This window comes from Psammomys obesus, unplaced genomic scaffold, assembly GCF_907164565.1.
Source record: "Psammomys obesus unplaced genomic scaffold, mPsaObe1.curated_primary_1811, whole genome shotgun sequence".
NCBI classification, from domain to species: domain Eukaryota; kingdom Metazoa; phylum Chordata; class Mammalia; order Rodentia; family Muridae; genus Psammomys; species Psammomys obesus.
The window spans coordinates 58,858,194-58,868,264 of NW_026591086.1; the positions used below are offsets into that span (position 1 = coordinate 58,858,194).

General features: G+C 52.5%; 1 protein-coding gene across 7 annotated transcripts in view; it reads right to left on the reverse strand.

Moving 5' to 3' along the window:
* Dock9 (dedicator of cytokinesis 9) overlaps positions 1 to 10,071 on the reverse strand; it is a 203,901-nt gene that overhangs the window by 110,089 nt on the left and 83,741 nt on the right. The window lies entirely within an intron of this gene.

A 10,071-nucleotide genomic window follows, 5' to 3' on the forward strand; every position in this document is an offset into this window, starting at 1 on the left:
ACACACACACACACACACACACACACACACACACACACACACACACAATGGAGAAGGGGCAGAAAGACTGCCAAAGCCAAAAGTTGGCAGGGTTGGCTGAAAAGAATCGTCCTCTGGGCAGGACAGGTTCGCTGCACGCATGGACTTACAGTCTGCACAAAGGCACGCCAGTCCCACGCCAGCAGGAGGAGGGGGCAGCTGCAGAGCCCACAGCGACTGCTGCCAGCGTTATCCGCTTTCCTAGGGTGCAGGTCCTGATGGTCGGTCAGTCATGCTTCATCCTCGAGGACACAGGCGGCACACCTGGCCTCACACTGAGCTCAGTGGCTGTATGCATTACATGGGCATGAAGCTGTGGAGGGGTGGGGCTGCGTGTGGGAAGACTTAGGGTATGGGTGAATAGAATCAAAACGCACGTACACATGTTTAACATTCTCAAAGAGCTGATGAAACAGTTCTGAAAAGTCGATCTTGAGCCTGCTTAGCTGAGAAAACGTAAGAAGGCCATATCACATGGACAAAAGTGTCACACTATCCCAGGGCAAAGCCATCACGTGAGTGAAGCAGCCACTTGAGACTTGGCCTCCCTAGCTTCGGACCCACCGAGTGGATCCGGTGAGAGTTCAGAGCTGCGGGAAGTAACCGATTCCTGCTCTGAGTTCCCAGGCTTTGCGGCGAGCGTTACTCATCGCAGCTGTGAGAGCGCAGCAGGCACGAGCTGAAACGCTGCCCCCTGCACAGCACCGAGGCCCTGCCTTCCACCATTACCTTCTACTCAGTCAGTGTGCTAAGATGGTCCAATAAGACAGGCAAGAAATGTCAGCCCGAGCCAGGGGCAACTGGGGTGTCCTGTCTTCAGGAAAAACATTCCACCAACATTTAGAAACTCAGCATAAATAGTGTCCTATGAACCCCGTCTGGGAACCCTGCCTTCTTACGGAATCGTTAGTGTATTTAGATGGATTTCTTTAGAATATGTAGAAGGGCACTCAGTAGAGCACCAAATTCCAGGGTGACATGAAAGAAAAGTCCAGAGGGTCCAAATCCAAAAGAAGAAAGCTGTGTCTAGGAAAGACGCTGGAATTGTAAAGGATGGGCTGAAACTGTATTCCCAGCAAACGCAAGCGATACCTTTCCCTGGAGACAGTGACAGAGGAAACCAAAACCAGTAAGACTAGCCGTGTTTTAGAAATTAGCTCTTTGGGAGAGTGCTCGCCTGGTACCTGGGTTTGCTCCAGCACCACACAAACTAGGCTTGGAGGCACACACCCACGATTCCAGCACCTGGAAGGTGGAGGAATCAGAAGTTCCATGTCATCCTCAGATGTGTAACAAGTTCCAGAGCAGCCTGGGGCACATGAGATTGTAAGCACATGTTATTGTGACCATGGAAAGAGTCAAACACTGATTTCTAGGTCCCCACATCCACCTGCAGCCCTTGTTCTGAGAATCTCGTCTCAACTTTGCTCCCCAATTATTCCCTGATACGTCAATAAAACGGCTTAACAGCCAATCACTGAGCTGGGGACAGAATAGGGCTAGACTTCCTGACAGCCAGGGCAGAATAAGAGAGAAATGGGAACAGCATCATGGGCAGAAAGAAGTCCAGGAGACGTCAGGATGGAGCAGCTGAGGCAAAGAAAGCGTCTCTGCCTTCCTGTAAAATGCAAAATCTCGGGATTTCAGCCAAGAGGAAGCCAGACTAGCTTAGAGGGTTCATATGGACTTCTATCGCTCAGCTGTCCTGTTTTAAGCTTGTTAAATACATAACATAGTTCAGTCTCAATTGTTTCAGTATCAGCTGGGTTAAGAGAGAAACTGCAACACACAATTTTAAAACTAACACTAACATTAGGTCATGAGAACGTGTTGTTTTTTGTTTGTGTTTTGGGTTTGTTTTGTTTTTTTTTAAGGCCTAGAACTAAACACATTTGCTATGTCAAAAATTGTCTTTGAACTCCAAATGACTTTCAATTAAACATAAAAATTCTAACCCATTAATCAACCAGGAGCAAAACTGGTCACAGAAAGAACAGGACCTGCACAGTTGGGGCACAGTGCCCTGGGGGTCTAGTGGACTAGCCACTAATGGAACAGACACCGTTTGTGCCACGAGCTCTCAGATCTTCACTGCTTCAACAGCCTGTCTGCAACAATCCCCTTGTTTAAAATACGCTTTGCATTTTGACTTTCCTACTGGGGAAAGATGCAAAGCCAACAAAAATACTTAGATTGACTTCTTATTGAAATCCTCAATGTGCTTTAATAAAATAATATTTTGCTTTTCTTGTGGAGTCAACAAATGCATGTCAGCTCCCCTGAGTCTGACCAACTCTGGTCACGTTGATCAAATAGCTGGTCTACAGACCTGAAAAGCTGATATTTGACCTTACAAATTGGTGGCCTTAAAACAATGTCCCTGAGACCTATTTTAACAGCTGGCTCCATTATCTAGCACTCTCCTGCAGGCACAGGCCTTTTCCTCTAAATTTTGAGTTCCTTTGAGGCCAAGAGACATTTATTCTTACTTGTATCTCTGAAATAATACTTGATAAATGTTTCAAGAATGAATAAAACAGTCAATGGGGAAAGAAAAAGGAAAACACCAATCAGCATCCATTACTTGCATACAAGGCTTTTCCTATTAAGACAAAAGCTCTCTGATCTATTACAGAAATTGACAAGGGATGTCTATAGCACAGGCAAATATCTATTTTAACCTCTCTATAGATTTTGTGTATCAAAAGTCACATCCAAACCACAGTCTAGTCTATGCCAAAGCAATTAACATTAAATTCCTAGAGCTTCATTTCCCAGGCTTACACAACAGTCCAAGTCAGTCTCCTGAGAGTTACGCTGCTTCGTCCCAGTCCTTCGCGCTTGTGGGGGGCGGGGTGTGGAGACAGGCTTTCACCACACAGCACAGGCTGGCCTGGAGTTCAAGCCATGCCCTGGGGTCTTCCAGCTTGTAGCTTTGTTTTCTATCCTGTATGATCATTCTTGCTAAAGGCCAGCTCTGTATCCTAGTTCCAAAAACCACCAGCAAAAACGGCAAAGAACAGGAGCCCCACAGTTTGGCTGTTTCTTAATGAGTCTCCTACTTGCTTTGTGGCATGTAAATTACCTAACCTCCTCTAGTCTGTTTCCCTCACCTACAGCCAGGGGGACATCACTACTCTTTCTCTGGGACTCTGCAGAGGTTAAAGGGAGGACCCAGCATAACTTCAAAGTTTACACTGACTTAGGAGAGTTTACAAGGAAGTCTACACAAACGGCCAGCCCCGCTCTTTCTGTTTAGAAATGAATCAGTCATCCCTCAGCGACCTTGAGGGACTCAGTCTATGAACCTTAAAGATAGCCAAGTCCCTCATCCTAGGCCGTTTGCAGAGAGCCCTGGGTAATCTTCGGTTGTCTCTCATCACAGCACTCCTACAACGCGACGCTGCGTGCACGGCGGCCCGCTGCACTGTTCAGGGAACAGCCGTCTGTGTGCACGTGTGTACACACCCCTCTTTAAGTCTTCTCGGCCTGGCGTTTGAGTCCACAGACAGAGAACCCGGGGACGGAGACCCAGCTATACTTCTATCCTCCTGAGAAAGCTCTTAATCTGAAAGGGGAGGGGAAACTTGTCACACTGTGAGGTACGGCTGTCATCTGAAGACTGAAGTAAAGTACGGTTGGTGTCCCAACTCACCAACCACTGAGACGGAAACCGCCAAGTTCAAGTGCACCTTAGACTAACGCTTCCCAGCTGCTGTCAGAAGTAACTCTGCACACTTCCTTGGGCTAAATATGGCAGCCCTTGCCACTTTTAGGTCCCAGGGAGGCTGGCACCCCTTAGGGCCTCCCCTTTCGTGAGGAGAGGAGGAAGGGGGCTTGATAGGGGGTCTGAGAAGGGAGGAAGGGGTTTGAGAGGGGGACTGGGAGGGGAGGAGGGAAGGGGCTGGGTCAGGCAGTGAAGTGATTAAATAATAAACAAAGAGTGGCAGCCTTGGCACGCAGAACTCTTAGTGATCCCGTCCAGGAGCAGACAAGAGTCTCATGTGGACCCCAGCTGACTCTGAGCAGAGAGGGATGCAGTGTCCCCTCAAAGGCACTCTGAAGGATGTGCAGATACCTGAGGCCTGAAAGCCAAACTTCCCATTTCTCTAACAAGGTGGAACCATGACGTGGCATCCCCAGACCCTACCAGGGAGAGGAAGGCATGCCACTACCCTCCAGTCTGCTCTGAAAATTTTAAACGCAGTAGATTATTTTTACTTTAAAAACTTTTCTCTTCGTTGAAATTATTCCTTCCAAACACTCTGGCTAGAAGGCCAGAGTTGGACATTTCTGGGCTGCTTGGGCCAGCGGGGGTGACACAGAGACACGCCAGGTCCTTACGTGGCCCTGCTCTGCCCCAGCACCTGCTGCACTCCTGTCTTCTCAGCTTAAACTCAGCTCCCCCACCTTTTGTTTTGTTTCGTTTTGTTTTTTGAGACACAGTTTCCTGTGTAGCCCTGGCTGTGCTGGCATTCACTCTGTAGACCAGGCTGGCCTGGAACTCAGAGATCGGGCTGCCTCTGCCTCCTGAGTGCTGGGATTAAACGTGTGCGCCACCACCACCCGGCCAGGCCCCCATTTTAAACAAACCCAAGAGGACGAGGGGGTCTACTTCACGCACATGTGTAATGGAAATTTCGGTTTCTTCGTAAACAGTCATGCTGTGGAACTCTGTCTTGTTTTAATCCCATGTGTGGGATTTCAGTCGGGCTACAGTTCGTCCACACCTGTTAAGTGGCTCGATCGAGGTGTGGCTTTTGCCAGCTGGCCATGGCCTTCCACTGAGGCTAGGAGAGCGGTGTGGTCTAGGGCTCAGAGGACACAACTGAGAGCAGAAAGAGAAGGTGCTGGCTGGTGTGCAGCAGTTTGGAAAGACTGCAGAGCCGGTGGGGGAGAAGCGCCTCAGGGGACAGCAGTGTGTTGGAGCCCCAAAAGAGCCGGTTCCCTCGACCCTAAACAGCCTGGAGGGGTAAAGGGCCTCTCTCCGTGCTAGCCCACTCTCCTGCGGAAGGTTAGGAGGTTGGGAGGGAGAGAGACCTGAACGCCCCAAATAAAGTAGAGTTTAAAAAAACTAATGATACACACATGGCCTTGAATGCCCCCACCTCTCTCCACTCCTTCCCACCCCTCCCCACGGCCCCTCTGCACCAGCCCTCCCCTTCATCCCTCCCTTCGCCCCTCCCCACCCTCACCACCCCTCCGAGCCAGCCCTTCCCACCGCCTTCCCTCCCCTTCTACCCACCCTCTCCATACCGCCCCTGCCAAGAAGCTCAACTTTCCAAAGAGGAGAAATGTGAAGCCCATCACTTCATCAGATTTCCTGAGCGGAACCTGAGCAGTGACACCAGGAAGGCATTGCAGAGAAAACCAGAAAGCCGGGGGTTCACCTCTCTTGGCTGTGTGACCCTGGGGAAAGCCCGAAATCTCTGCACCCACAGACAGGGCTCCAGGGCCTGCAGCTTCCTCTGGGCCTCAGAAATTCCACACCTATGAACAGGGACTTCTACTTCCCACCCTCCCAGTGACTTAGCTGAGTGCTGCACACTGATCTGTGAGAAACCAGAAAGGAGGGACAGACAGACACCTTTTGCTCTGATTTAAGCTTCAAAGTTACTCTTCCTGACACAGTAAGAAGCCAGACGAGGCCTGGAGAGAAAGCTCAGCGGTTAAGAGCACCGGCTGCTCTTCCAGAGGACCTGAGTTCAATTCCCAGCACCCATATGGTGACTCCCAACCATCAATAGTGAGATCTGGCGCCCTCTTCTGGAGTGCAGGTGCACATGCACAGAGAGCACGCACATACACAAAAGAAGTAAATGTCTTTAAATTGAAAACAGAGAAGATTCACTGCGTGGATGTAAACACTATTGCCAAAGGCACGCAGCTGTGTCTCATCTTTATTATTTTTCAAACCTCTCCACTCTCACATGGCTGGTTAGTTATTAATCAGCTTACCACGGCACTAAACTATTTAAAAATTCTCTTAATTCCTGCTGGGAAGTATGCATACCCACTGGGCATATAAAGCATGTTTTATAAGATTTTAATTAAAAGCCTGAAACAGAAGGCCCACCCTTCCCCCAGGGACCCTGAGAACAATGAACTAAAGAAATCCCAGAGAAGTGGGTGGGCTGTAACCGAAGCCAACCGCAAGAATCCTGAACAATATTTGTCTTCTCTGATCCAGGAGCAGAAGGCTGGGAGTGGCCTCTCTCAGACAGAAAAACAGCCACCAAGGACAGAAGGAGAGGGCATGTGGCTGCTTTCCCCGTGGAAGGGGGGTGGGACACCAGGCCGTCGGCATGGGTGGGGTGGCCCTGGTGGGGGCACTGGCTCAGAGGGCTCCTCTGGAGAGTGCAGCGTTCTCTGTAACCCAGGCTGGCCTCAAACGCACTGGGTAGCCAAGGCTGGCTCCACCTCCCAAGGGCTGGGGTTCCAGGAATGTGCTGCCACACCCCAAAACTGCGACTGTCTTTACAGATTCCTCCATCTTCGGCAAATCACTCCAGGCTTGTCATCCTTCTGGCTTCATTTACTCAGACTCATCCCTCCAAATTCTGCAAACTCTCAGTCCTGTGCTGGAAGGTAACTGGGGGCCGAGAAGGAGCTGGGTGCTGAGGAGAGCCGGGCTCCTGGCCCCGATGTCCCTAGGCCCCACCCACTTCGCCACAGGATGAGCCCTGGCTTGATTTTTTCTTAATTATTAATACGTCCAGCCAGCCTAGAGGAATGCAGCAAACAGACGCATCGATGTTTTAAAGCTTTCTCCGGTTTCACCGGGATAGCTCCCAACTGTCTGTCCCCAGACCAACTGCGTGTCTGCTGTGCCTGTGGCATCTGCTGGAAATGCCACGAAGCTGGGCTGCTCTGCACAGTGAACGGTTCCGATGTGGTGCAGCAGTGGTCCCGCCGCAGCAGAGGACTCTGGGATCTGAGCACACAGAAGAGATGGCGGCCACAGGAAACGTTGCTCATAGGAGGCTCCAGTCCCAGCCTAGACTAGAAACTCGTCAGACACGAGTGTGGGACGCTCCCAGAGTGCACCTCAAAGCTCCTGTCCCGACCGTACCCCTTTTTCTGTTCACCGTGACCAGGCCCCTCACAGACATTGCCCCCCCTCCCCCCGCATCCTAGGCTGAATGTTAACACTCCCGTAATTAAGGAAATGGACAAACCCAGGCCAGGAAGGGGCCGGGGAAAAAATTCAGTTAGTTTCTGAGAAGTTTTTACTCAGACTCCCAGAGGGGCTTCAACGGGGCTCGGGGTTGAGTGCTCAGAGCTCTCCGTGGAGGCCAATTCCCACTAACCAGAGGCTGGCAAACACTGCCACTCTATTCTGGCTTCCTCGCTTGTGTGCACACACGCACACACGCACACACACACACACACACACACAAACGAACACACACACACAAATAATTTACAAAAACAATGAAATTATGTTAAAAACAAACACCCCTGCACCAGAGACGGCCCTGTGGTTCCCACCCTCTCCCGGGGGACAACAGCTCGGTCACCAGCACACACGCCCTGTATCTCGACATGTGGCTGCCTCTCCAGGGGCCTGCGACTCCCATGCACGCACAAACACGCTTCATCAGGAATTCAGAAATCATTCGAAACTACCCCAAATCCAAATACAACCACAGCCTTCCACAGGCCTGCCACAACTGTGCAAAGAATGGTGGTGAGGAAGGCGGGAGGGAAGTTCCCCTGTGGGCCGGGGAGGGGGTGGCGTGCTCTCTCCCAGCTGCCGGTGAACCCCCACCCCCCACCCCCGTGCCGCTCACGGGAGGCCGAGATGGCTCTCACTCTCCCCAGCGTGCCCTGCAGGAGCTGGGTTGGCCTCTCACGTGAGGAATCCCCCTTAACCCTCCCACATGCAAGCACCCAGGGTGCTTTTGGGCCTCTCCTCCGGCGGTGGTGTAAGCAGTGTATCCGGACCCTGTTCTGCTCAGCAGCGCCGACACGGGCTCACTCGCTGTGCTCCTCTGTGACCACTTGGCCATCATCTTCTGAATGAAGAAGTGTGCTGTTCCCTGACGGAATACACACACACACACACACACACACGCACACGCACACGCACACGCACACGCACACGCACACGCACACACACACACACACACACACACACACACACGCCTCTAGACGCACAGTTCTCCTCAGCGAAGCTTCTGCCCTATCTAGGAAACAGAGACAGGTGGCCTTGCTGAGGCCCTGGCCCACACTCTAATTGACAGTTAACACCGTCCCTGGGGCAGATCAACAAGAAAGCCTGGCGTAAGCTGGCTCTCCGCTGACAGAGCAGACCTCGCCAGAGTCAGCTGGGGCCACCACTACTGCCAGGGTGTGCGCCAAGGCCAGCGCTCAAACTGCTTCAGCCTTGGAGCCGTTTTCCCAAACAAACCAGCGCTTGTCCATTCATCCCTGGCCAGAGCGGGACGCTGGTGTTCTTTGTCCTTACACTAGCACAGAAACGGTTTCAGGAGGGATGAACAAACGTTCTCTAAGGCTTAGTCACCTGACTCGGCAGCTGTTGACTACCTAGGTCCTTCGACTGCAAGAGAGGGTAATTTATGGACAGTGTGTTGGCTTTTTTGTTTCTTCCTTGAGCAATTTTATTTCATGTGTACAGATACAACTTTTCAGTTTTGGCTGGAAAACACAGTTACTCCTTACTACCTAAAGCAAGCACTTGTGGCCTTCGCCTTCCTGTGAGCAGACGACAGCGGCCCTGGTCACCAGGAGCAACACTGACCCCAGCTCCTCTGCAACCTCGAAGCTTCCCGTCTGTCACCTCGCAGTGGGCAGACAGCAGTGCCTGCTCTCCTTCCCTCCGGAGAAGCGCCGAGGCCTGCTCTGGGCGTCATGGGTGGCCCCGCCCGGCAGCCCTGGTCTCCGGGACCGACTCAGGCTTCTCACGGCACCGTGCAAAGGCTCGGCCACAGGCCGTGTGTCAAACTCTGCTGCTCCCAGCAGACAGCACATTACCTGCCTTAAAAACAGCAAACCCGGCCTGGAGGTTACCTCGGGGGAGACCACGCGCCAAGCAGCCTGGGCTGATGAAAAAACGTGTGATTCAAAATGTGAGGTTGTCTTTAAGCCGTAAGAGGCTCGGGACCCTGACTCACCCAGGGTGCACCTATGCGCATGCAGGCCGACATGTGTACATCTAACAAGAAAAAGTCATCACCGAGAACACAACCACATTCGGCACACAACCGCGCAGCTTGCCTCCTGTTAACAGTCCCTGCTGAGGGTGTGCTACCCTTCACACACGCCGGGTCAGCACGCTCTGCAGGCGGGGAAGTGCCCGCCCTTCACACGTGCTGTGATCGCACCACACACCACACACGCCCTGTGACCACACGCCCTTCACACGTGCCGTGTGACCATGCTGCAGGCCGCACATGCCAGGCTTGTGCGCAGCACACAGGCCTGCACACCTGGCCCTCGCTCTCTCAACTTGGAGACAGGGTCTCACCACACCGTGCAGGGTGGCTGTGAAGCCATTCTGAGTGTTAGCTGGTGCCCGAATATGGGTCCTCCATCTTCTGTCTCCCCGGCCACAGGGAACACAGAGGCCTGTGCCATGAATATTAATTAGACAGTCAATCGATATATAGCAAAGTGTGTACAATCAAATCTATACCATAGGCACTCGGGAGGCAGAGGCAGGAGGATCTCTGTTAGTTCAAGGCCAGCCTGGTCTACAAAGCAAGTCCAGGACATCCAGGGCAGCACAGGGAAACCCTGTCTCGAAAACCCAGAAACCGAAAGGACCTGAGCTGTGACACTCAGCAGGTCCTGCACAGGCACAGGGAGGGACCTGAGCTGTGACCCTGGCCAGCACAGGCACAGGGAGGACCTGAGCTGTGGCACTCAGCAGGTCCTGCCCAGGCACAGGGAGGGACCTGAGCCGTGGCACTGGCCAGCACAGGCGCAGGGAGGGCCTGAGCTGTGACACTCAGCAGGTCCTGCACAGGCGCAGGGAGGGACCTGAGCTGTGGCACTCAGCAGGTCCTG